At 47.1% G+C, this 26,709-nt stretch overlaps 2 long non-coding RNA genes across 2 annotated transcripts; both read left to right on the forward strand.

The window, feature by feature from the left end:
* The first annotated feature begins 350 nt into the window (after positions 1 to 350).
* Positions 351 to 8,236, forward strand: LOC309345206. Its single transcript, XR_014158093.1, has 3 exons — positions 351 to 407; positions 1,067 to 1,197; positions 6,967 to 8,236. It is a non-coding gene; the product is annotated as an uncharacterized lncRNA (long non-coding RNA).
* A 407-nt stretch (positions 8,237 to 8,643) lies between these two features.
* Positions 8,644 to 9,487, forward strand: LOC309345209. Its single transcript, XR_014158096.1, has 2 exons — positions 8,644 to 8,966; positions 9,280 to 9,487. It is a non-coding gene; the product is annotated as an uncharacterized lncRNA (long non-coding RNA).
* The last annotated feature ends 17,222 nt before the right edge of the window (positions 9,488 to 26,709 follow it).

Raw genomic sequence — 26,709 nt, forward strand, 5'->3', positions numbered from 1 at the left:
GGACCAGCCCCCGGAAGGCTCTTCCTCTCCCCACCCGCCGCCAGGAACGGGGAAGGATCCTAGCCCCGGCCCCCTCCAGCCCCCCACATCGTTTCCCTATCCGGACCCGGATGGAACCCCGCCGCCAGCCGCGGCTCACTTCCGCATCGTGCAACGGGGACACGCTTCCCCCGCGCCTCCAGGAAGCGGCGCTCGAAAGTTCCGGCCGCGCGCCGGGCTCCTGAGGGAGGGAGGGGGGGGGGAAGGAGGGAGAGCGGGGGAGCGGCGCCGGCCAAAGAGCTCGCGGTCGTAATGGTTCGCAAACAAAACTTCCGGTTCCCGACGGTTTTCTTCGTCAGGTAGCCGGCTAGGCGACTCGTGGGGCGAGAAGTCGGAGTGCGGGTTGTGGATGGCGCAGGCGGCAGAGCGTGAGACTCTTTAATGTGAGGGTCGTAAGTTCGAGACCCGTGAACTCCGGGTATAGGGCGGTGTATAAATTCAAATAATAATAATAATAATAATATTCCTGTATTGCAGCGGGTTGGACTATAGATGAGTGGAGTCCCTTGTGTGGAGGGATTGCTATGGTCGGAAGCTGGCTGAAGTCTAGTGGTGGAACTTATGGAAGCTGGGCAGATGTTGGTGGGTGGAAGCTGGTGGAGCTCTCCCTGGTGCAATGCCCGCAGCAAAGTGGTGCCTGTGGATATGCAAGCGGGTTCCAGTTCACCTTCAGAAAAGCCGGTCAATAGGAACAACTGGTGGATATTTGTGGACTGAATCTGGGGACATGAATGTGGATGAATGGGGGGAGCAAATGAGGCCCCACTGGTGACCTTCATGGATGTTGACTGCTGCTTGTTCATGAACAAGAGGTTTCGAATGTGGCCACGGAGAAATGGTGTTTGCATATGCTTGCACGTGACGCGTAAAAGGTGAAAAGGGGTTGTGCACGTGCGTGATGAAACCCATGGAAGTTGGCAGGCTGAGTTTAGTGGAAGATGGGCGGGGTATAAATAAGAAAATTATTAAATTATTATGAAGTCTGTGGTGATGCTGCTGGAGAGCCTTTCCTATTCATTGTCTCTAGGTCTGAAGCCAAGAGAGATTTTGCCAAGACCAGCCCATGGAAAGCGATGGTGAGAACTGCAGGGCTAAAGCAGGGCTGCTTGTGTTTCTAAATACCTCTACCGGTAGTGGCCATTCTGTCTTCAAAGGCAGGTAATGGGATACGACGCACCTGAATTGGTATCATGACACATGAAGGCTGGGCTGAGTGACAAATAAATAGGAAATAAAATATAAATCATTGCTGAGGTGCCCCCATTTCCTTCTCACATGAACACACAGCGATGCTGTTGCAGCTTAATAACAACAGGGAACAATATCCAGTACCACAGAAAATATACAAAGCGACCACACTAGACACGTGCATGCATGCATCCCCACATACACTCTCTCTCACACACTTCGAATATACATCTCTTTGTCTTTCTCAGTCCAGGTGCATCTCACAAACCACACATACACACAGATAACAAATTCAAAACTTTCTCAAAAGTCCACATCTCCCTCTTTCACATATATGGGCATCTGCAGGAATTTTTCAGGCACAGGGCTGGGCTGGGGGGGGGGCGGAGAGGGGCATGGAGAGAGTGGAGCTGGCTAATTTCTCAAAAAAAAAAATTGGGAGAGGAATGGTATACAGTATACGTATGTTTCACTTCACAAGATTCCAGAAATGCTAGAAACTTTTTTTGTTTTCAAATGAAAGCTGGGAATTATGGCTCCTGGAGATTTTTGCCTCTTTGATTAGTCCCAAACATAGTTTGTTGGTGCCCTAGGAAGGTGTTTGCAGGTGCCATGGCACCCTTGAGTGCTGGGTCGGCGATCCCTGCTGTAGTTCCTTAGGGCCAGGCAACTGTGTTGCTGTTGCTGTTTAGTCGTTTAGTCATGTCCGACTCTTCGTGACCCCATGGACCAGGCACCCCTGTCTTCCACTGCCTCCTGCAGTTTGGTTAAACTCATGCTGGTAGCTTCGAGAACACTATCCAACCATCTCGTCCTCTGTCATCCCCTTCTCCTTGTGCCCTCCATCTTTCCCAACATCAGGGTCTTTTCCAGGGAGTCTTCTCTTCTCAGGAGGTGGCCAAAGTACTGGAGCCTCAGCTTCAGGATCTGTCCTTCCAGTGAGCACTCAGGGCTGATTTTCTTCAGAATGGAGAGGTTTGATCTTCTTGCAGTCCATGGGACTCTCAAGGGTCTCCTCCAGCATCAGAATTCAAAAGCATCAATTCTTCGGTGATCAGCCCTCTTTATGGTCCAGCTCTCCCTTCCACACAACACTACTGGGAAAACCATAGCTTTAACTATCCGGACCTTTATTGGCAAGGTGATGTCTCTGCTTTTTAAGATGCTGCCAGGCAACTATAGGCCAGAATAAATGCATGTATGCTGCTGTTTTGATAAAAAAAAGAGAGGTGCTGGAACACATACGCTGATAAAAATGTCACGGGAGCCAGCACAAAATGGCTGCCTGACCAGCAGCAAAAGAAGAGTACTGTCACAAAAAAGTCCTCCCTGTGTGTGTGTGTGTGTGTGTGTGTGTGTGTGTGTTTGCATGTATGTATGTATGCCTCGTTACTTCACAAGTCTGTCTTTCCTTTGGCTTGTTTGCAGCACAGACATGACTGTAGATGGTGCTATGCAATAATGAGTAGAGAACACAGGCCTCAGTATTAACAACACATATTCTGGGAGGCTATATAAAAACCAGAGAGAAGATTGTGGCTTGCGTGTTGCTTAGCATGCGTTGACTTAACCTCACCAGGCACATCAGATTGATGTGATCTGCAGCTCTGTGTGGGGCCGCTACCCTTGGGCCTGTTGGGGAAGCTCTGTGGGGTGTGCAAAATGCTGCTATTGGGTTTGGGGACAAGCACAGATTGTCTCCGACAAGAGCCATACAAGCAGTAGTGGCGGCCCAATTCTGTGGCGCTCCCTGCAGAGCTGAGGCTTCCTCTCTGTTGACAAAGACCTTTCTTTTTCAGCAGTCCTTTGAAGCAAGTTGTGCTTTAACTTTCTTACTTGTGGTTTTCATTTATTTTTAAACACTGTACAGTACTGTGATTTTACAGTGGTACTTTGGGTTACAGACGCTTCAGGTTACAGACTCCGCTAACCCAGAAATAGTACCTTGGGTTAAGAACTTTGCTTCAGGATGAGAACAGAAATTGTGCCCCGGCGGCGGCGGCAGCAGGAGGCCCCATTAGCTAAAGTGGTGCTTCAGGTTAAGAACAGCTTCAGGTTAAGAACGGACCTCCAGAACGAATTAAGTTCTTCAGCTAGATCGGCCGATCTAACCGGAAGAGTCCGCGACCAGAAGGAGGAGGAACACCACGGAGAATGGAAGAAATTTAATGATTATTTAGTTAAATTTGTTAAGCTAAAATAACTGGAAATAGCGTCCAGATACTTAAAGGGCTTAGGATTGTATCTATGTTAACTGATAAAATAATATGTTTAATACAAGAAGGAGAAGATTTAAAGATGTTAATGTTTAATTTAAAGGGTATTAAAATTGGGATTTGGAAAATCGTTATAAGGATATGCAATGAAATTCAACTAAGGGGAAACGAGGAAGTCATTTTACAAAGTAAATAACTGTTATTTTCAATAAGGATATGATTTATGTTTGTTATGTTTTGTTTGTTTTATGTTTTTGTTTGTCATTGATATTGTAAAAACTAATAATTTTTTTGCAAAAAAATAAAAAAAGAACGAATTAAGTTCTTAACCCGAGGTACCACTGTACTGGTAAATGCGTCTCTCTGCATAAGGGTTGCAGCAGTTTCTAACACACACAGGGCCAAAGCATTTTAGGGCTTTTTAGGCTAACACTAGCACCATGAATTGTAACTTGAAAGAGCAAGTCACCCATGCTAGGAGACAGGCTGCCAAGTCTCTGCCTTTGGAACAGTCACAGAGGGCAGTCCCATGTGGGGCACATGCAGTAGTCTAGCTTTGAGGGTGCAAAGGCATGAATGCTAGCTTCCCTGCCTCAGTGACACGTGGCAGGATGTAAGTGATGAATTTTAAGTAGGAAAGGTAGGCCAGTTGCCAGTGAAGTTATACTCTTTGCGTCAGTGAGAAGAATAGGCTTAAACTCCTGTGCTCCCTCTGTTTGCTTCCTTTGATCCTGCTGTCTTAATTAATAACTCTGACATCCGCGTTCTCTCAGAAGATCTATCTCTCTGCATCTGAATGTTTCTCCCTGCCAGCTAAATGAAACAAGTTGATTCATAAAGCAGTTAATGCACTCGAATGTGGTCTGATGTTCTTTCCAGCAATAACAGCTCTAATCGAGGAAGGATCTCTTTTCAGGCACTTGAGCAACAACTGCTTTAAAGATGTCTTTCCAAAGAAATTAATAGCCATTGCGCATTTAAAAGTAAAAATAACCAGTGAAATAACAAAGATATTTTTAAAGTTCAGAAACACTGCATAATGTATATTTTCTTCTTGGAACTTTAGTGGAAAGAAATAGCCTGACTCTGCTTTATATTAAATATCATTTCATCATTAATCATCTTCAGGGGAGAGTGATGGAAAAAATGGGCCACTGATTGGTGGCACTTCCCCCTGTGAGCAGCAGGGGGCAGGCAAAAGTAGCTCTCCAACTTGTTCGTTCTGCAAGCTTTTTATAGTAAAGCTAACAGATTCGTTTGTCTGGTGCATCACCAATATTCTCATTCCTGCCTAACGTGATGAATTGATTTTCAACAGGGTTTAACTTGCCTAGTAGGAACTAAAATTTGAAACATATTTATACAGATTTGAGTTAGCTATACAAGAGGGGAAAGTAAGAAACAGTGTGACCTCCTTATGCATGCCTGCTCAAAAGAAAGCTCCATTGAATTAGATGGAGCTTTTCCTTCAGATAAGTGTGTAGAGCAGCCGTGGGGAACCTGTGGCTTTCCAGATGTCCTTGAATCATAACTCCCACCTTTCCTGACCGCAGGCCATGCTGGCTGGGGCTGAGGGGAGCTGGAAGGCCGCACGACCCCCGCTGCTGGTGTATATAGGATCCCAGCCAAAATGAGGTAAACTTGAGTAAAATATGGCGGACAGCAGAGTGAATGGCTGCAATAAAAATGGCAGGGTTATTAATGGCAGGGTTTAGTCAAGATTCTGTCACAGCTTCAGAAATTCGGGGTGAGGTAGCCAGGGTGAGAAAATCAAGGCCACGCTCGCACATTCCTTTAAAGCACTATGATACTGCTTTAAACAGTCATGGCTTCCCTAACGAAGAATCCTGGGACCTGTAGTTTGTTCGGGGCAATGAGAGTTCTTAAGAGACCTCCTTTCTCCTCCCATCGCTATCCAATTCTCAGACTGGATTAACCATCAATCCTTCTTCACGGGAAACACAGTGTAGCTCTGTGAGGGCTCGGGGTTCCCGATCCCTACCTAGCCCGTTCACGCAAATTCTCCCCATGTAAACCAACCCAGACTCAGCATCCATCATCAGAGGCCCTTCTTTGTGTACCATGTCATTACCAAAGAGGCAGGTTTAGTCGTTGTTTGAAGACTATCCCTGCCTCCGGGTCTGGTCTTGACCGGATGGATACTGGAATCAACAAGGGAAACCCACATGACCTGAAGGTGTTGCTGTGTAATGCTAGGTCAATGATTCAGAAGAACACTGCCATCCATGACTTGATCATGGATGGAGGATTTGACCTGGCATGTGTAACAGAGACTTGGTTGGGTGAAGCAGATGGGCCTGTCTTAGCTGCTGCTTGTCCACCAGGTTTCTCTTACGCACAGCAACCCCGGTCATGTGGGTGTGGAGGGGGGGGGGTACAGTGAATTTTAGGAAGTCACTAGCTTGCATTAGGTGTCCTACTGGGAAGACCCAGTTCTCTGAGTGCATGTTCTGGAAGTTGGGCAATAGGGGCAGTACAGGATTCCTTTTGGTGTACCGACCTCCCCGCTGCACCAAGGATTCCCTGCCCAAGCTGCTTCAGGTCGTGGCGGATGTTCTCCTGGAGACAGCTAGTTTGGTTGTCCCAGGGGATTTTAACATCTATGCCGACACGACCTTACAAGGGGCCGCTCGGGACTTTGTGGAAAGCATGGCCTCCATGGGGCTGTCCCTGAATAAGTTTGGCCCAACTCATAGTCATGGGCTTGCCTTAGACCTGGTGTTCACCTCTAGTGACGTGGGTGATCTGACACTAAGTAAAAGTGAAACAAAAGAAGTGCCATGGTCAGATCACTTCCTGGTGCAACTGGACTTCTCCGCAACCCTTCCCCTCTGCAGGGAGGGATTTTAAATAAAAATACAAACAGGACTCCTGTGCTTGCAGAATGCTGGGCTGGTTGGGTCTACGCGTTAGACAGCCTCGTGTGTCTCTCAACATTCCCTTCTCCAGCTGGATCTCTCCTGCCAAGATGCAGCTTTGCGTAATTGCATATCTGACTTGTCTGAGAGGAGCCTAGTAGCTAGAAAGATCAGGGATTAATTAGTTACATGATGTCACTGCGCATTAAAGGGAACCAGAGCACGTTGGGAGGGGATGCTTTAAAAAAGTGCTTGTTATGACTGATTGAAGTCAGGTGCCAAGAGGCTGCTCTGGCTGAAGAAAGCAGAATGCCAAAACTCCCTCTGTCTGCAGGAGATTCCTGCTTTGAATGCAGCCGCTCTGAACTTAAAAAGCAAACCACATTTCCAGAAATGAAACAGGAGGGTGCAGGATGCGAGAGTGAGGTTTAAAGATACTGTGGCCGCCTCATTAGGTTTTTCTGCTCTCTCTGGTCACTTCTCCAGCACCCGTTTACTGAGCACTCTTCCTGAGTCGTTTGCAGGGAGATTAGACAGTGTTGGCTATTTAACAAGCATCCATACAGATTGTTTGCAGGGAGGTTAGACGACGCTGCACCAAAGCAAGAGTTATCTCATGTTTTCCTGTCGCTTTCCTTCTTGAGAAAAGCCTGATCTTTTAGGTTTTGTTGTGCAAGACTTCTCAAATCAGCTATTATTGCACAACCTGAATTTGGTGGTACACAATTTGGATCCCACCCTGAAATAAATAGCAACAATCGGAAAGCCTGGTTTCCCTTGGATCGGCACTTGCATATCGCCAAAAGAAAGAAGAAATGCATTACCAAAAAGAGGGGGCAGGATTTGCATATCATTTCCCTTTTCTGATTTAGAAATAATTGTCGTAATTTAAGTAGAAACACAGTGCATTTCGCCATAGTAGGGAAGAGTGTGTCCAGATGACCTTTGGGTACCTAACTGCTCGGTCTGTTGTCCAGCTGCAGGTATAACCATTGATGGGCAACTTTGAGGCCCCTCCTGCTCTCCTTTCGTAGGGTTCTTTATTTTAAAATTGGACTTAAGACTGGGCAGCCCTTCCAAAAGAGGCCTGTCCTCTGTAATGTAGGGCACATGGTCACCCTCTAGAATGTATGACTTGTGGGAGCCATCACACATCAGGAGAAATGCATGGGACAAGCTTTCAAGTGGTCCGTCCCCCGTCCCCCCCATTTTCTCCCATTTCCTTGATTCTCAACCGAAGCAGCTGTAAGTTTTGCTTTGTTTCCGTGATTGGATATGTGCTGATTTGGGCTGGCAAATAAGTAAGTAAAGTAAAGTTTACTTCAGGCAGAAGTAAACAAGCCACTCTAACCTCTCCCTGTAGGCCAAGGGTTTCATAACCATATTCTAATATTATCTTGCCATTAATGATTTGGCTGTGAGTTGGTTGTAGGGCAGGGGATGGTTGACTTTGGCCAATCTAAATGGTCACTGCCGATTGCACTATATTGTGTCATCTGACTTACGAGGTGAGAGGTGACAGAGTGACATTAAGTGAAGGATTTGTCTGCCAATATGGCGACACTTGTTTCTAGGCCAGGGTGGAAAATATGATCTTTTCCTGTCCACGGGTTAAGTGGCAATGATTTGTGGGTCTCTGAGTAATGGGGGGGGGGGAAGAACGGCATGATAAATACTTCTGTGGTTCAAGAATTCAGGCTTCTCCCTCTTGGCCATCAACTGAAAGCATCACTGCTGGTTTGAGGGAAAAAACTCAAGAAGCTACAGGATCAATATGGATTGTGGTTAACATTGTGTGTATGTGGATTCAAACATTTAAAGCAATTTCACATCACTTTAAACAGCCATGGCATCTCCCAAAGGATCTTGGGAATTGTAGTTTGCAAAAGTTGTTCAGAGTTGCTAGGAGCACTCTTGCAGGGCTGTAATTCTCAAGAGTTCTCTTCGAAGGGGGACTGATGGATAAACCACTCTAGAAATTGTAGCGCTGTGAGAGAAATATTGGTCTAACAACTCCCAGCACCCCTTACAAAGATCAGTTCCCAGGATTCTTCAGGGGGAAGCCATGAAGAGTGTTATGTACTGAAGTTCTCACCCTGGGCCAGCAGAGGGATACTGTTATGCAAATGAAGGATCGAAAGTGACATTCAGTGATTGGATAGTTTTAGAAAGTTGCAACAGTTACAATTGTTCTGGAGCTCTATATAAGCAGGCTGACTGAGCTCCTCAGTTCAGTTCTGTTCTGGCCTCTGAAATAAACAAGAGCTGTTTGCAGAATCGCTGTGTCGTCTGATATGTTCGCCCACAACTTAACAAAGAGATTAAACAAACTGAGGATTGGTCTCTAGTTCTATGAACAGCAGGGCTGGCTGAAGACATTTTGCTAGCTGAAGTGAAGGTGAAGATGGTGCTCTTCCCCTTACCATTGTTGTAATCGTTAAGAGTGAATTTCTGTTTATTATTTTCCAACACAAAATTTTACTGGGTACTATTATATTCCATTGGAAGCTCCTGCAGCCAATCAGAAGCCACAGAAGCAGACGTTCGGGTTCCAAAAGAACGTTCGCAGACCAGAACAATCACTTCTGGGCTTGCGGCGTTCGGGAGCCAAAACATCCAAGTTCCAGGGCGTTCGACAACCAAGGTACGACTGTATTTCCTGCTGTAAACCGCCTTGTGTATAGTAATCTAGAAAGGCACTATATAAGTAAAAAGTGAAATGAAATTCCCTGGACAGACGGGAGTAGAGACTGGCACAAAATCTTACTTCGACCCCGGTGACAAAGGGGCAGAGTTAGTATCATGTCTGAAAGTCTTGAGTCTCCCATGGATGTTGTCCTGGGATAAAGCCACGTGTCATTCCACACAACCGCACTTTATTGTGGCTGCCAATCAGAAAAGCATCTCAAGTCACAGCCACAGAACAAAGTAATCACAAGCATGTCTTTTCTTCGCAGGCGCTAAATAAATAAGCGAAAATCAGAATGTTAGCTGGGAGGAGCGGCATTCCTGCCTGCAGCATCGAAAAGAGATTCTGGCTGTTTACACAGAGCAGAGGTGTCACATAGCAGCTGTTTGCTGTGAAGACCTGAGAACTTAATCTCCCATGTGCAATTAAAACCTTCAGAAGAGAGAGGCAGGTGTAAACGCCTCCGACATTGCTCATTCCAGGCTTGTTTGACATGCACTTTCAGGAGCATGCTTGTCGAGGCAGTGTTGCGGTACGAAAAGGGGCGTGTAGCCCGTGCAAAGAGAGGAGCAGGGGTGTGCCGACTCTCGAGTAGCTGGTAGAAGATTACTAATAATAATAATACAGTGGTACCTCAGGTTAAGTACTTAATTGGTTCCGGAGGTCCGTACTTAACCTGAATCACCACTTTAGCTAATGGGGCCTCCTGCATGCCGCTGTGCCACCGGACCACGATTTCTGTTCTCATCCTGAAGCAAAGTTCTTAACCCAAGGTAACATTTCTGGGTTAGCAGAGTCTGTAACCTGAAGCGTATGTAACCTGAAGTGTATGTAACCCGAGGTACTACTGTAATAATAATAATAATAATAATAATAATAATAATAATAATAATAATGTATTTATACCCCACCCATCTGCCTGGGTTTCCCCAGCCACTCTGGGCTGCTCGCAATCGAATACTAAAAACACAATACAGCATTAAACATTAAAAACTTCCCTATACAGGGCTGCCTTCAGCTGTCTTTTAAAAGTAGGATAGTTGCTTTTTTCCTTGACATCTGATGGGAGGGCATTCCACAGGGCGGGCGCCACCACCGAGAAGGCCCTCTGCCTGGTTCCCTGTAACCTCACTTCTCACAGTGAGGGAACCGCCAGAAGGCCCTCGGAGCTGGACCTCAGTGTTCGAGATGAACAATGGGGGTGGAGACACTACTTCAGGTATACAGAACCGAGGCCCTTTATATCCAAAACGTTATATCCACAGGAATGCCGGAAGCTGACATATACTTACTCAGGCCATTCCCCAGTACCTGCTACAGTGGTACCTCGGTTTACGAACTTAATCCGTTCCGGATGTCCGTTCTTAAACTGAAACCGTTCTTAAACTGGCATTTCAGAGGCATTCCCTTCATCCTCCCCCTCCCCAGCTCCCATTGTTGCTGTGGCATCTAGTTAAAGTGCCATTAGGCTTCATGCGCCTGAGCGGGCAAACTGGTTTAAGAGCCTCTGGTCTACATAATCATACTGAATCGTGTGCCTTATCGCTCTGAATCACTCCCGTGAACTTGTAGGTCCTACTTTGCTCCACGGGAAAGGCAGCTTGCCTTTGTAACACAATTTATGACACCATGCTTCACAGGACTGTTCTCACCCTCCTACTCACTACCTTCCGGCAGGACTATTTGACACAGGCCAATGCGTTTCTCTCCTTATGCGCACTGGGAAAAACAGATTTGTTGGGCTGCTGGTGGGCCATCCATAGCCAATGGGCTGTTTCAGACTTTGTGGGCCGATGCTGCCCTGGACAAACTCCAGGCATGCAGAATCTGATTTTGCTTTTTTGCTAGATCCCTGAGATTAAGATATACCTGGAGCTTGGTGCGAAGTACCGTATTTTTCGCACCATAGGGCGCACTGGACCATAGGGCGCACCCAGTTTTTAGGGGGGGAAATCAAGGAAAAAAATATTGGATGGATCCCGCTCGCTGCTTTGGCTTCCCCCTTAGCCCCGTGCAGCCTCTCCCTCCTGGGAGAGGCTGCGTGGGGCTAAAGAATCCATAGCTCCGTGCAGCCTCTCCTTGCGGAGGGGTTGCGCGCAGCTATGGAGCAAGCCAAGGCAGGGGGCAGGATGGATCCCGCTCGCTGCTTTGGCTTCCCCTCCCAGGAGATGCTGCGCGGGGCTAAAGAATCCATAGCTCCGTGCAGCCTCTCCTTGTGGAGGGGTTGCACGCAGCTATGGAAGAAAGCAAGGCAGCGAGCGGGATGGATCCCGCTCGCTGCTTTGGCTTCCCCTTTAGCCCCGTGCAGCCTCTCCTTGCCGGGAGACGCTGCGCAGGGCTAAAGAAGCCATAGCCCGTGGAGCCTCTCCCTGCCGGAGGGGTTGCGCGCGGCTATGGCAGAAGCCTGCATTCGCTCCATAGGACGCACACACATTTCTCCTCAATTTTTGGAGGGGGAAAAACTGCGTCCAATAGAGCGAAAAATACGGTACATACACTTAGAATGGAAGAATTGTGCACCCAGCAGTTTAAGTTCCAGAACTGAATGGATCTCAGAGTCTTCCACAAACAGATGCCCTATCCACACCTTTTCTTCATTTCGGCCGTATAACTTAGGGAGGTAGAGTCATTTATTTTATTTTTTGTGGCCGACTTTATGAAACAGCTGGGAGTCAGAAAGCCTGACTGAGCAGCAGAACAGAAACTCACAGCAGGATGACTTTGTGAGATGGGCAAGTCTGATAAATCCCTATGGCTACCTTTTTTATTTTTTTTTTACGTTTGCAGGGTATATCTCTCTCTCCTGATGGCTTGCAATCTTAGGTTCTCTCAAAGCTGGATAAATCATGTCCTGGGCCCCCTGATAAAATCATTACCAGGGAACTGAATTGCTTCTGTGGTTGCATGCTTCCTTTTCCTGAAATGCCATTAAGAGGATCAAGTGCATTTGTGTTTATTCAAGAGGGTTTCCTAGCAGGTTTCTGATGTAAGAGAGAAAATGGTAGAGGAGTAGGAAGGTGGGGGGAGAAGCGAGAAGCTGATTCGGGGTGGTAAGTTGCAAAGAAAAACTGGAACCCTAACCCTTCTCCCCACAGCCCACATGTGCACTTACAAGCCTTTAGTGGTACAAGCATACTCTTGAGGTAAGGTAAAGGGACCCCTAACCATTAGGTCCAGTCGTGGCCGACTCTGGGGTTGCGGCGCTCATCTCTCTTTATTGGCCGAGGGAGCCAGCATACAGCTTCCGGGTCATGTGGCCAGCATGACTAAGCCGCTTCTGGCAAACCAGAGCAGCGCACGGAAATGCCGTTTACCTTCCCGCTGGAGCAGTACCTATTTATCTACTTGCACTTTGACTTACTTTCGAACTGCTAGGTTGGCAGGAGCTGGCACTGAACAATGGGAGCCCACCCCGTCACGGGGATTCAAACCGCCGACCTTCTGATTGGCAAGCCCTAGGCTCTGTGGTTTAACCCACAGCGGTATGGCTAGGATAAATGGAAGGCACTTCCTGCTAGGTTGTATAACAGCACCAGCTCCTTCTCCTTTCTAAACTTTGATGCTCTGGGCTGAACTTTTATTCTGGAAGCTTCCACAGAACTCAGCAGATCTGGAGCAGGCTCATGCAAGGGCAGCTGGGTATACTTGCCCTAGACCTTGGAGGGCTAAGTTGGTCAGGGTGTCCCCACCAGGGACCAGCTACTTTATTCTAACAAGGCCCTGGGCCTCGGACAAGATCTACACTGCAGGGTTTGAAATTAGCAGGGCGCCAGGCGCATTTTGAGCCTAAAGATTATCCATTTGCAAACTCCTCAAAAAGTCTGGGTGCCATTTTTTTGCACTTGGCTGACACTCAAGGATTACTGAAATGCATGTGCTTTGAAGCCTCGAAGTAGATGTTAAGGATAGACAATATGTTAGGGCATTTAACAATGAAGAGTAGAGTGTTTTGAAGGCTGAAGTATGGTACCAATATGGTTATTGTAAACAGGGGGTGGGAGAGCCTTTTTCCAGACCGAGGCCCACATTGCCCTAGGAGCAACCTCCTAGGGGCCACATGTCAGTGGTGGAGGACAGAAGTGAAAGTGGGTGGAGCTACACAGATCATGTGATCTTTGTACAGCAGGCTCCATCCCAACCAGACAAATGTGAAAGCATTCTTTGCACACATCTCCTCAACCCTGAAGCTGGAACAGAAGCTGCAAGAGCAATATGATAGGTGAGATCGCTGTGGAGCAATATGATAGGTGAGATCGCTGTGGAGGAAGGAAAGCTCCAAAGGGCAAGAGGACGGGTTGGGGTTGCCATCATCCCCTCTCCCCTGCCTCAGAGGGAAATGCAGCCGGCACAAGACAAATCCAATCCTTTGGCTGTTCAGCTATTGGCATGGAAAAAGGCAAAGAAGCAGAAATAGAACCCGCATCTCCCACTTGAACCACTGTGCACAGCAACACTCTGACAGTCTCTGGAGCACATGCAAGAGAAACTCACAAGGGCATTTTTTCAGTCTCTCAGGGGCCTTAACCCAGTTTCACCTCTCAGTTTCTCATTTTTCCACTCTTGTTCTCCACATTTAACTAACAAACAGCTGGATAGCTTGGTAGGGTTAAAGTGTGGTGCTGATGACACCCAGGTTTGACTCCCTTATGGGACAGCTGCAGGATGTCGGACTAGATAATCCTCAGGCTCTCTTGCAACTCTACAATTCTATGATTCTGTGAAACAAACCTATCCTTTATATTGCGCGTTCATGTTGATTTGTGTTCTTAAAGCTGTGGGGGGCAGTCACACTACAGTGGTACCTCCGGTTGCGGACAGGATCCGTTCCGGAGGTCTGGTCAGATCCCGAGGTTTCCGCAACCTGAGGACCGCTTCTGCGCATGTGCATATGGCAAAACTAAGTAAAATACTTCTGGGTTTGCTGCTTTCTCATCCCAAAGTTTATGTAACCAGAGGGTTACGTAACCGGAGGTACTACTGTATTTCAATACAATTTGCAGCTGCAAAAGTTTTGGGGTGCTCGCATGGGTTCATTTCCTGTCAGTGCATGTACTGCAGCTCCTTGCTGAAACTGTTATGTACTGAAGTTCTCACCCTGGTCCAGCAGGGGGATACTGTAGATAGTTTTCACTCAGGTCCACATATGCAAATAAGGGATTGAAAGTGACGTTCAGTGATGGGAAAGTTACGGAAAGTTGTTACAGTTGCGTTGTAGTGGAGCTCTATATAAGCAGGATGGCTGAACCCTTCAGTTCAGTTCTGTTCTGGCCTCTGAATAAACAAGAGCTGTTTGAAGAATCGTCTGATATGTTCACCCACAACTTAACAGAAACCCTACAACTTTTTATGCCACAAATGCTCTGGTTTACTTTTTGTTGGCTATAGGACCCCCAGCCAGCAATAACAGGGAATTGTCGAGGAAGCATCGCAGAACAAACTAAAGGAGAACGAATCCACCACAAATGCACTATTATTGTGCTGCAGAAGACAACTCACAATAAAGCATCAGTCTGGAGGGCCCTAAACCGCTGGCCTCAAGGACAAAGCAGTCTCGCTTAATTTCAACTTGAGTCTGCAAAGAATAGCATCAGTTCTCTGCAGTTACAGGAGCTTTAGTTTCCTTGGCTAGTTTTTTTTTGGCTGCTAGATTTCTCTTTATCGCTTCCCCAACTAGTCTTAGGATCTTGTAGCAGCCTCCTCCAGAAAGATTAGGGGAGTATTTAAGGAAGAAAATGGCCTCCGATTCCATTAGCAGCAGCAGCTTTCCTTTTAACTTAATTCTACGTTCTGGACTTTGTTTATGGAAGTTGCCATTAATTATGTTTTTCATCAGTCACTGCGCTGAGATGGCTAATGGCCCGGTACACCTAATTAGTCCTTTATGTATGATAAGGTTTCACCATGTCTGTAGTTAGCAGGGAAAGGCCGATATCTCTTGCGGGGCCGTCTTGCGACTGGGGCTGCCCAGGGTCTCCTGGTATGTGTCAGATTGTGTTACCGATCTGTTCCGCGGCTGTTTCCAACATGTGGGCAGCTGTAGGCTGCAATTACCAGGACGTGATGATAATGGCAAGGGCCAAAAGCGGGCGTCTCATGTCGTTCGGAACATTCTGCGGAAAGGGTGAAACATTCAAGATGCCTCGCAGGACCCCTTTGAAGGCGGCAGGGGCAGAGGCTGGATGAGGAATGCCATTTTATTTATTCCTTTGAGGGATGTGAAGAGAGGGGAATTTGCTCTGGCTTAGCAATCGTTCCGTGGCATCAGGGCTGGTGGCGGGGAGCTGCACACAGGCAGACAGGCAGATAGACTCTGAGCAACGTTCTTGGTCTGCAATGTCATCTGAGTCCTGGAATGAGGTCAAGAGAGTGGGGCTGCCCTTGATGACCGCAGAACCCAGATGTCTGCTTTTGGCACAGCCATGGATCATATCACAGTGGTACCTCGGGTTACATACGCTTCAGGTTACAGACTCCGCTAACCCAGAAATAGTGCTTCAGGTTAAGAACTTTGCTTCAGGATGAGAACAGAAATCAGGCTCTGGCGGCGCGGCAGCAGCAGGAGGCCCCATTAGCTAAAGTGGTGCTTCAGGTTAAGAACAGTTTCAGGTTAAGTACGGACCTCCGGAACGAATTAAGTACTTAACCTGAGGTACTACTGTATATGTTAGGGGAGGGAATTTTTTTCCCTTCAGGGCAACCAAGGTGGGAGGAGCCAGAGGCAAAACTGGGCAAAGCATTAATATAACATTTAGCTTTGTACATTGGGCTAGTTTCTACTCTCTCTCTCTCTCTCTCTCTCTCTCTCTCTGTCCAGGCAAGGAAGAGAGAGTATGTCACGGACTAGTTGGATGAAGATCAGTGGTGGGAGGAACCAGCTGGGGAACCCCCAAGGGAAGAAGGCTCAGAGCCTGGGGATTGGTGGTGGGACAATGATGAGTGGTCAGAGGACTGGGAAGAGGAGGTGTCAGAAGCTGAAAAGGTAAAGGCGCTGAGTGGGCTGGGAGACTCTCTGGCAGAGAGAGGTCCTGAAGCTGAAGCAGGAGAGTGGGATGAGGGAGACCAAAAGGCAAGATGAGCCAGGCTGGTGAAGAGCCATGGGCACCCACCTCCCTCCTGCTGTGACAAGCTCCCCTCCCCTATTGTCTCACAGAACTAGAAGAGGCATGCAAAGGGTGGAGGTGAGGTTGACTTCACACAGGTGCAGTCTCCGATTGCACGAAAAAAGCCCTGGAGAAGAGGCAGGGACTTTTAGTCTTGGCCACTGATATTCATGGAGGAAGAACACCAGGAATGAACTGCTCTGCTCATTAGGCATGACACACAGCCAGGTCTGTGCAGGCCGTGTTTTTGCTGATGGAAGAGCTAACTCCATCTTTGAACTGTGTGATCAGGAAGAGCTTTCTGATGGTGAGAGTTGTTTGACAGTGGGACGGACTCTCTTAGAAGGTGGCGGAGTCTCCTTCCTTGGAGGTTTATAAGCAGAGGTTGGATGGTCATCTGTCATGGATGCTTTAGCTGAGATTCCTGCATTGCAGGGGGTTGGACTAGATGAGCCTTAGGCTCCCTTCCAACTCTACAGTTCTATTATAAAGCTGGCACTGTAGAACCTCACAGATAGGCAGTGCAGGCACTTGACAGCATGAGGTCAGCTGAGGAACAGTGAAACAAATGTGCTTTCTGAAGGAGCTCCTTATAAGGTAGATTGGCAGCAGTCATTTGCCTTTTCAGAGCATGGAATATGGCAATATAGTAAAATGCATATGAAATGCACATTGAGCCCCGTTGTTCATCTGGGCCTCGATCCAGCTCACTGGCTAGCATCTAGCAATACCCTAACATACCAGGCTAGGAAGATAGACAGTGGACAAAAGGCGGGGAAATGAAAGAGGTTATAGACTTGCCAGTCTTTGAAGAATGAAGTTCTGTGCTGTGTTACCCGCTGGTATCTAGCTATGAAAACACTCATTTCATCACAGCCAACACAATAAATTCAGACTCGCAAGCCAACGTCTAGATGGGTTTAAATCATCTCCCTATCTCCTAATGGCATTTATACCTTCCACTTGATGATGAGGGTTATCTTGCTGTTTGGAAATCGCAGCCTACAACTGTTGGGCGACATTATCTTCAGACTCAGGAGGAGATTAATTGCTCGGATTTCCCAACCAATCTCGAAAAACGTACTGGCACCCGTTCAAGCTTTCAGATTCCAGCTGCCTTTGCCGACTTCTTTTACCCAAACGCCGCCTCCTATACAGTAGGGGAGGAATAGCAGATGGCGGGTGATTGATAACAATGCCACAATCCTGCAGAGGGTTTCTGTTGACATCACAAAGGCAAATGGAAGCAGCTTGAGCTCCTCCAGAGGATTTTCCTTTCCTTTTCTTGGATTTGGCACGAATTAGCTAGCCACTCCTTTGTCCTTTCTCAGTTTCTGTGCCGGGCTCCCCCACTCAAATTCCAAGCTCCTTCGAGAGAAACAAACATCTATAAAGCCACACTGTTCATTGTTGTACTCGAGCTGCTGTTTACATTTTGATGCATGAGAGGCCAAGAACGTCGGAGGCTATCTCCAAGCGGTCAAAACAAGCCTGGAATGATTACCCAACAAAAACAATGTCAGCCCATGTTCCCCTTTCTGCTCTGATTAATCCGTCCCGATATGACATCAGTAAAAAAAATGAGATCTTGGCCAAATCTCCGGAGTGTGCTAAAGAAGTATCCAGGGCCTTGCTGAGGGAGGGGATTTGCAAGAGGCAATGGTGACAACAATGCAGTGGTCCCTCCATACCCTAGCAAAAAAAAATATAATGGGGATTTAACTGCAAATCTAAACATGGTTTTGATTCGATTGCAAGCAGAAGAAAACAAAAACAAAACAAAAAAAGTGGGCCTTGCCCCTTCCAGATGTCCTTTCTATTGTGTATTCATGTTGATTTTTTGTTATCAGAACAGATATACACAATCCTGTAGATACATGTTATCCTGCCTTCGTGTTTGTGCCTGCAAAGGATTTGGGGTGGGCATACTGCTTCATTTCTGATTGACGCATGTCCTGCAACTTCCTGCTGAAATGCTGTGAACCTTTTAAGCCACAAATATTCTGAGGTTGTTGTTTTCCTGTCCTGCTTTTCTTGTGATATGGCACGAAAGTGCCCCTTCAGACAGCAATGTAGTGCAAGAACAGTGGGGTAGCACCAAAGAACAGCTAGTAAACCAGAATAATGTGTGGATGAGTCAGTATAAATCCAAACTAATGTGCATCCTGACTGAAGCAGAGGAGAATTGTAATCCAAAACATCTGGAAAGCACCACATTGATGAAGTCTGTTCTAGAATCTAGATTTTATTCTTTTATATCTGTAAAACAAATCTTTCCCCAAAGCATTTGGGATTCCCTGCAACAATCTCAACCACAGAGACTGCCCATTTATGCACTTTTCCATTTGCACCTTTGCATCATTTAAATAATTTATACTACCATTCTGCCAACATCCATAATACATACATGGCAAAAAGGTACTCTTTTTAAATACGTAGTCCTTTCAAAACTTACTAAACCCAAAAGTGGTTCCCTTGGTGCCGGCTTTCTTAATTTGCTACCCTCCAGAGCTGGACCATAAAGAAGGCTGATTGCCGAAGAACTGATGCTTTTGAATTTTGGTGCTGGAGGAGACTCTTGAGAGTCCCATGGACTGCAAGAAGATCAAACCTATCCATTCTTAAGGAAATCAGCCCTGAGTGCTCACTGGAAGGACAGATCCTGAAGCTGAGGCTCCAATACTTTGGCCACCACATGAGAAGAGAAGACTCCCTGGAAAAGACCCGGTTGTTGGGAAAGCTTGAGGGCACAAGGAGAAGGGGACGACAGAGGACGAGATAGTTGGACAGTGTTCTCGAAGCTACCAGCATGAGTTTGACCAAACTGCAGGAGACAGTGGAAGACAGGAGTGCCTGGCGTTCTCTGGTCCATGGGGTCACGAAGAGTTGGAAATGACTAAACAACAACAAGATGTTTCTGGAACAAGCCAAGATAATAACTCAAATTCAAACCATGGTTTAATATCCTGGCTTGTTCCAAAGCTTCTAACCATAGTTTCCTGGTTTGAATGATATGGGAAATTAGAGCTCACATAAGGCTCCTTGCTTTCTTCACTTGCTGTCAGAGAAGGGAGGGGCAAACAGGCTGCTTGCATGGCTAACAGGCTCATTCATATCTTGCCTTAATAAGCTGACATATGTTTGAATACAATCTCTGTCTTGCAAGAAGACTTGTCATTTTGTAAATTAATTATTAAGCATTTTAGTATTTTACCATCAGCTTAATTTAAGACAGTGTATCTTCTGCTGGCTTTGCATAGTTATGATTATTCTGCCTAACTTGGATTATTTTCTGCCTTTTTCTTGGCTGAGCACACATCTCGTTTGTAATTTAGCCTGTCCAAAAAAATGTATATATTGTTGAAAGATCAATCTTTCCTTATTCCCTGTGTATTTATTTGCATTGCCTTTTCTGGAGAGTTTTCTAGATGCACACTTTAAAGCTTAATTTTTTTAAAAAAACAACAACACACAGAAATTTCTCAGGACCTCAGAATCTAAGAGCACCGGCAGCAAAAACACAATCAGTTCAATATTCATTTCTCTGCTGTGATGAAATGACATAACTGATGCAATGCACATAATTAATCATACATTTTGTTGTTGCTACATTATTCAACACTGTTTATTTCAGTGCAAAGGGAACACACTGCAAAGGTGTGGGTGGGAATGAAATAAATCACTGTTTGCAGGCTGAAATTGCCAAATTACTTTTATGATTTAGAAACTCCATCGCATTGCAGAGCTTTTATGCTAGCTTGTCTAAATGCATTCCCCCTCATCTCTACTGTTTGCAAGGTTTCAAAAAAATCCCCTTCCAGAACAGATTCTGTTCCTGTAGTAAGAAAACACCAGATACATTACACCACATAATTTTGGATTGCCCTCTTCTCGACGCCCATCACAGAGATCTCCTAGTGACTCCCTTACAGCTCAAAATATTGATTTGCAAAGAGTCTGTAATCCAATATTTGTTGAGGGATGATTCTCCCGAAATGACCGAGATTGTTTTGGGGTATTTAGCTGAGATCTTCAAAGCTAAATCTAAAGTTGCCTGATTTATTCATTGGTGGTTATCTAGTCTTTTATATATTGTATGTGTTTGGATTATCAATGTACTTGGATGACTTTGTATGATTTTATTATTTTACGGTTTTAACTTATGCCAATAAAGACTAGTTACAAGTTTCAAATCCAGTAGTGATGTATGGAAGTGAGAGCTGGACCATAAAGAAGGCTGATCGCCGAAGAATTGATGCTTTTGAATTCTGGTGCTGAAGGAGACTCTTGAGAGTCCCATGGACTGCAAGAAGATCAAACCTATCCATTCTTAAGGAAATCAGCCCTGAGTGCTCACTGGAAGGACAGATCCTGAAGCTGAGACTCCAACACTTTGGCTACCTCATGAGAAGAGAAGACTCCCTGGAAAAGACCCTGATGCTGGGAAAGATGGAGGGCACAAGGAGAAGGGGATGACGGAGGACGAGATGGTTGGATAGTGTTCTCGAAGCTACCAGCATGAGTTTGACCAAACTGCGGGAGGCAGTGGAAGACAGGAGTGCCTGGCGTGCTCTGGTCCATGGGGTCACGAAGAGTCGGACACGACTAAATGACTAAACAACAACAACAACATAAGTTTCAAATAAGTGTAGTATTGGGCACTGCAAATTGCACACATCATAGGAAAATGTGTATCTGCTTCAGTAAAAAGGAAAACTGAGAGGTGTAAGGCAGTCTCCCCACCCTGCTGTCTGAGACTGGTATTTACATCCCCTCTCCATACATCTGCCTTCCATACTGTGCTGCATAAGTAAAGAAAAGTCTTCAACAAGAGGAGGCGGGAATGCAAGTGTTTATCTTATGGGGCAGTGAGCACGAGGTCGCTGGCAATTCCTGAATATCATCAAGGCTGCTCCTTTTTCATGCTAGATTCCTCCATGCTAGATTCCTTGGAACAGCTCTGAGGTGGCGCCCCAGTCGTCAGATGGTCACCACCTGAGTCACAGTCATGAAAAGCAGCACTGTTCAGAAAAGCATTGTGGCAGCAGGGCTAGACTTGGCAAAGCCTGATACTTCTGCATGGCATTGCGAAGAGCGCTGTCAGAGCTGGGGGGGCCTGGAGGTGAGCCAGGAAGCAGCCAAGCAGGAACGCCAAGCATTCGGAGAGCTGCACCTGAGTAACAAGTTATTCAGACTAAGTAGATGGACCTCCATCAACAGCTTTATAGGACTTGCTGGAAACCCATCTAGTGGACAGCGCCAGCGCCGGCTCTACTATTAGGACGAGTGAGGCAACTGCCTCAGGTGGCAGATCCTGACAGCCCCCATGGCAAAAAATGGAACACTGACCCTCCAACCGCTGTCTACACACAGCTAGCCCCACACCCTACATGCTTTCAATCCTAGGTAGAACTAGTCATCTGGGCATCCCAGGACCTCCATACACACTGCCCCGGAGAAGTCACTTGGATGCTGCAAATGCAGCAAAAACCATGTGGGAGGCAGTGGTTAGGAGTTATAAGCTCAACTTGATTGGCATAAGGCAGTGGTTTTGAGTCAGTGTGCCCTGGCACCCTGGGGTGCCTTGAATGCTGGTCAGAGGTGCCACGGGCAACACTGGCCTCTGTCCCTTTCCCCTCCCCTCCCTCCTCTGATGCCCCCTCATGTCTCTGCCTCCCAAAGGCTTGCATAGCTGTTCATTGCAGCAGCCCCAGCTACAAGCTCCCCAGGCGAATGGTGCCTCTGGGGCTGGCCAGGGGGTGCTGGTTGCTAGGAGCTGAGGTGACTCAGAGTGAGCAAGCAAGTGGGTGAGGGACTTCAGCTGGCCAGTCTGCCAGTCCTTGCTGTTGGGAACAGATGGGAAAGTGGGAGGCTAGGCAGGCAGGCAGGCACCGTGCTGGCCTTTCTTGTGCTTGCTGTGTGCAAGGCATGCCAGGGAGCTGAGTGCCCGGTATTGAAGGGGAGCCTGTCCACCATGCAGGCCCAGCAGCATCCTCTGCTGTCACTGCTGCCTCCCAAGGTGAGGTGCTGGCCTCACATTCACCTTTGGCCAGTTTCTGTTGGACCACTAAGGCTGGGGCATCCTCTTCCCAGGCCACTGTGGGGCAGTGTGAAGAGGCACCTCTCTTTGGGGGCAGCGGGGGCATCTCAGAGACCAGCAGTGGCTGCCCAGAGGACTCCCAAGGAGAGGGGAGAGGAGGCTAAGAGAACACTCCACAAGGGAGGGCTTTTGAAAAAAAGGGGGGACGCTGCAAGCTCTGCAGGCAAAGGGGTGACATAACTGGGCTCCTGAGCCCCACAAGGGTGCCACAGAAAGAATGTAGTTAGTCAAGGGAGCCGTGGACTCAAAAGGGTTGGAAACCTCTGGCGTAAAGTACAGTGGTGCCTCGCAAGACGAAAATAGTCCGTTCCGCGAGTCTCTTCGTCTAGCGTTTTTTTCGTCTTGCGAAGCGACCCTATTAGCGGCTTAGCGGATTAGCGCTATTAAAAGCTTAGCGGCTTAGAAAAAGGGGGGAAAGCGAAAAAAATCGCAAGACTCGCAAGACATTTTCGTCTTGCGAAGCAAGCCCATAGGGAAATTCGTCTTGCGAAGCGCATCGAAAAACGGAAAACCCTTTCGTCTAGCGGGTTTTTCGTCTTGCGAGGCATTCGTCTTGCGGGGCACCACTGTATGAGTGCTACAGGTAATATCAACAATTTTACTATTTGTACCCCACCAATCTGACTGTGTTGCCCAGCCACTCTGTGTGGCTTCCAGCTTACACAGAAATGTAATAAAACATCAAACATTAAAAAACCCCTCCCCTCTACAGGGCTGCCTTCAGATATCTTCTAAAGATTGTATAGTTACTTATCTCCTTGACATCCCTCCTTGATATCCCCAGGGAGGTTATTCCCCAGGGAGGGCGCCACTGCCAAGAAGGCGCTCTCTCTGGTTCCCTGTAACTTCACTTCTTGCAGTGAGAGAACCAGCAGAAGACCCTTGGAGCTGGACCTCAGTGTCTGGGGGGGGGGGCTGTTTGTGGAGATGCTCCTTCAGGTATACTGGGCCGAGGCTGTTTAGGGCTTTAAAAGTCAGTACCAACACTTTGAATTGTGCTTGGGAATGTACTGGGTTGCCTCTGTCAGTGGGAAAGATAATTTTGTCTCACTGGTTAGCTACTGCCTTAAGCCAGGCAGCCTTGGTCAATAAAGTGCTGAGACGCCACGGTCCACCTGCTTCAATGTGTGCTTGGAGCTCAGAGTATCACTTGACAAGCAGACTGAACTTCTGCATGAGACAAAAACATAAAATAAAATAAACCCTCTTGCAGGGCCGTCTTAAGCAAATCCGTGGTGCAAAGCAAACTCCGGTGCCCCCTCCTTTCCCAGAGTTTTTTAGGGAGGACAGCGCTGCCAGTGGGGCTGGAGGAGGTGGGCAGCGGCTGGAGGAGCCCCTCTGGCAGGGAAGAGGCAGAGGCTGGACACGATGCCTTCTGGCTCAGCTGGCCGCTTTGTGCCATGGTGGCCATGGCAGAGGGTGGCTCTGGGCGCAGTGCTGCTTCAGCGCGGCATGGCGGAGGCCAGCAAGGGAGGTGAGCTGATGCTGGGAGGCACTGTGTCCAGCCTCCGTCTCTTTCCTGGCACCCTCCAGGACTTGGCGCCCTCCAGGACTTGGTGCCCTCCAGAACTTGGCGCCCTGGCGTCCCGCGCCACTAGCCTCTATGGGTAAGACGTCTCTGCCCTCTTGTGCCAAGCAAGCTGGAACGTCAGAACCATGTGTTCTGGGCTGCCCACCAATCTGTTGCAGGTCAATGACAGCCAGTCCAGGGAGTGGCACTGTTACTTTTTATGATATTTCATGACAGTTATATACCACTTGATTGTAATGAAACCTCAAAATAGTTTACAAAAAGAGTAAAACTTTGCATTGCATAGTTTCACAAAGTTTCAAAGGATGGCTGTGTTTCGGTTCTCAGATTGCTTCAGAAAATATGAATTTTGTGGTTTGAACTGAATGAAATTTCTTTCCCATCCCTATCTGGAAGTGTTCTGAGTCCACACAAGCTTATGTCATAATAACTTGGTTAGTCTTTGAGGTGCTACAAGTGTCTTTTTCCTTCCCTTCTTTCTTTGTGCTGCAACAGACTCGGGCACGTCTACCGCACTGGAAACTGTCCTGCAGATGACCTTATGAGTCCATCTGTCCTGAAGGAGATTGGCAGAACTTTGAGAGAATATTTATCTATGTGCTCTTGGCTCAACACCTGCACTGGGTGCTAATCCAAACAATAAAATCTTTTGCAAAAGATTCCGAATCCATGCTTCCAAACTCTTAGCAGGTGGCTGTATATTTGAATAAATTCATCTCATTCCTGGAATGGACTTCTCTCAAGTGGCCCATCAGGCTAAATCCAACTTGTTAAACCTGGAGGGCACTGATCCATAAACCTATTGCGGTGGCCCAATTAATACCGGGAAAGGCTTGTGACTGCCAAGCCAGGGCACCTGAGACTGAGGGAGGCGAAAGGAGAGCAAAACGAAAAGGAATGGGTAGCCTGGTGGAAACATCCCATTGTTGAAGTGATTTTGAAGGCTCCTGTCGAAGCAATTGCCGTGTTTATTGTGATTGTTATATCACATGGGCACAGAGTGGTCCTCTGCGTTTTCACCAGGACCACCCAGGAGCTGCGTGGGTTCGGTTACTGGATTAGCAAAATGGAGTAAGTAGCACATAGCCGTTTTGCATGCCGTTCAAAAATAATATGGCAACGGCGAGCAAGCCACAGGGAGACCGCCGGGAGCTGAAGTGCATTTTCCACTCGCGGCCAGTTCTGCCCTAGTTTGCAGCAAAAATTAAGTCTCCATATGCCAGGAATGGTTCCCAAAAGAATGCCATCTTTGCAGGGTTTCCGCCTCACATATTCTACAATCCAGGTTGGGCCTGGGATGAGGAAGTAGCTGCGATCAGGCTAGGTTGGAGGGAGTGCCCATAATTGAAAACACAGAAGAGGAAAGAGGAAATGAGCTTCGATTTCCAGGCCAGAGATCCTTTCTTCGTTCATAATCCAAGACCCACTGTTCCGCTACTGAGAACATTCAGAGGACCATCCATTTCCATTACCTTGGGTGTCTTATTAACAAAAAACAACAGCAGCTACTGCTATCACCATCAACAACAACACTACAAGAATGGGAGTTGTTTGGGTCATGGCGGTTTTGAGGCATTGCCCGGGGATTGGAATGTGGCAAGGAGATTGAAAGTTGGGGAATGGTAGAGATGGGGGGGGGGGTATAAAATCATTTTGAAAACTCATAAGATGATGTCGAAATGTGGATAACTCAATTCAAGGTTGGAAAAATGAGGAAATGAAATTGGCAGAGGAGCCCATCTCTACTACCCGACTATTTCATCAGCTTCCTGAACAATGGGCAGACACCCTGAATTGACTCGTTGCCAGTCAACAGCCAGGGCTCAGGAATGGGAGATCATTCTTTCTGGACAATAGTGGAATTGCCTAGAAAGGGGGCAATTAAAGGTGCTTAAAGCTCCCCTCTTCAATGGGGCATAGAGTAGTATGTGCATCTAACATAGTGGCTCAAGCTGCAATCCTAACTTATGAGTGTTTAGGTAAAGGTAAAGGGACCTCTGACCATTAGGTCCAGTTGTGACCGACTCTGGGGTTGCGGCACTCATCTTGCTTCATGTGGCCAGCATGACTAAGCCGCTTCTGGCGAACCAGAGCAGCACACGGAAACACTGTTTTCCTTCCCGCCACAGCGGTACCTATTTATCTACTTGCACTTCGTGCTTTCGAACTGCTAGGTTGGCAGGAGCAGGGACCGAGCAACAGGAGCTCACCCCATCGCAGGGATTCGAATTGCCGACCTTCTGATCAGCAAGTCCTAGGCTCTGTGGTTTAACCCACAGCGCCACCCGCATCCCATGTGAATGTTTACTCAGAAGTAAAATAATAATAATAATAATAATAATAATAATAATAATAATAGATAAAATAAAATTAGTAGCACCTTAGAGACCAACTAAGTTTGTTCTGGGTATAAGCTTTCGTGTGCATGCACACTTCTTCAAATACCTTTTTTTTTATTTATTTCGACTGCATCAGACCAGCATGGCTACCTACCTGAATCTACTCAGAAGGAAGTCATTTTGCACTCAGTTAGGCTTACTCCCTTGTAAGCGTGCACAGGATTATAGCCTGTTTCAAGGAACATTTAGACCATTCTTGTGATGCTCCAGTTTGGAAACCAATAGATTAAACTAACCAATGTATTTTAAGGTTATTAATGTGAAGGGGAAGTTCTTCCCTGTGACCTTTCACCTCCCTAACTTGTTTGTTATTATTTTTGCATCTCCCAGGCATGTTTTTTGCTTGGGAGTGAGCCCCTCTTAACTCATTTGTATGCATTTATTACTCAGACATGTTTAGGTACATCGTCAATCAGAGGAGCGCTGCCTGGTGCAGAAGCTCCCTTCTCCGACTGACAACCGCAGTTAGTTAGGGCTTGTGGTATGTGTGGCAGCCCCCTTGCCAAGTCTCCACAGCTGGACAATTTAAACAAAGCTCATTTATGAATCGGCTGAAGGAGTGGGAGGA

This window comes from Podarcis erhardii (genome assembly GCF_964252035.2).
Source record: "Podarcis erhardii genome assembly, chromosome: 6".
Taxonomy (NCBI): Eukaryota; Metazoa; Chordata; class Lepidosauria; order Squamata; family Lacertidae; genus Podarcis; species Podarcis erhardii.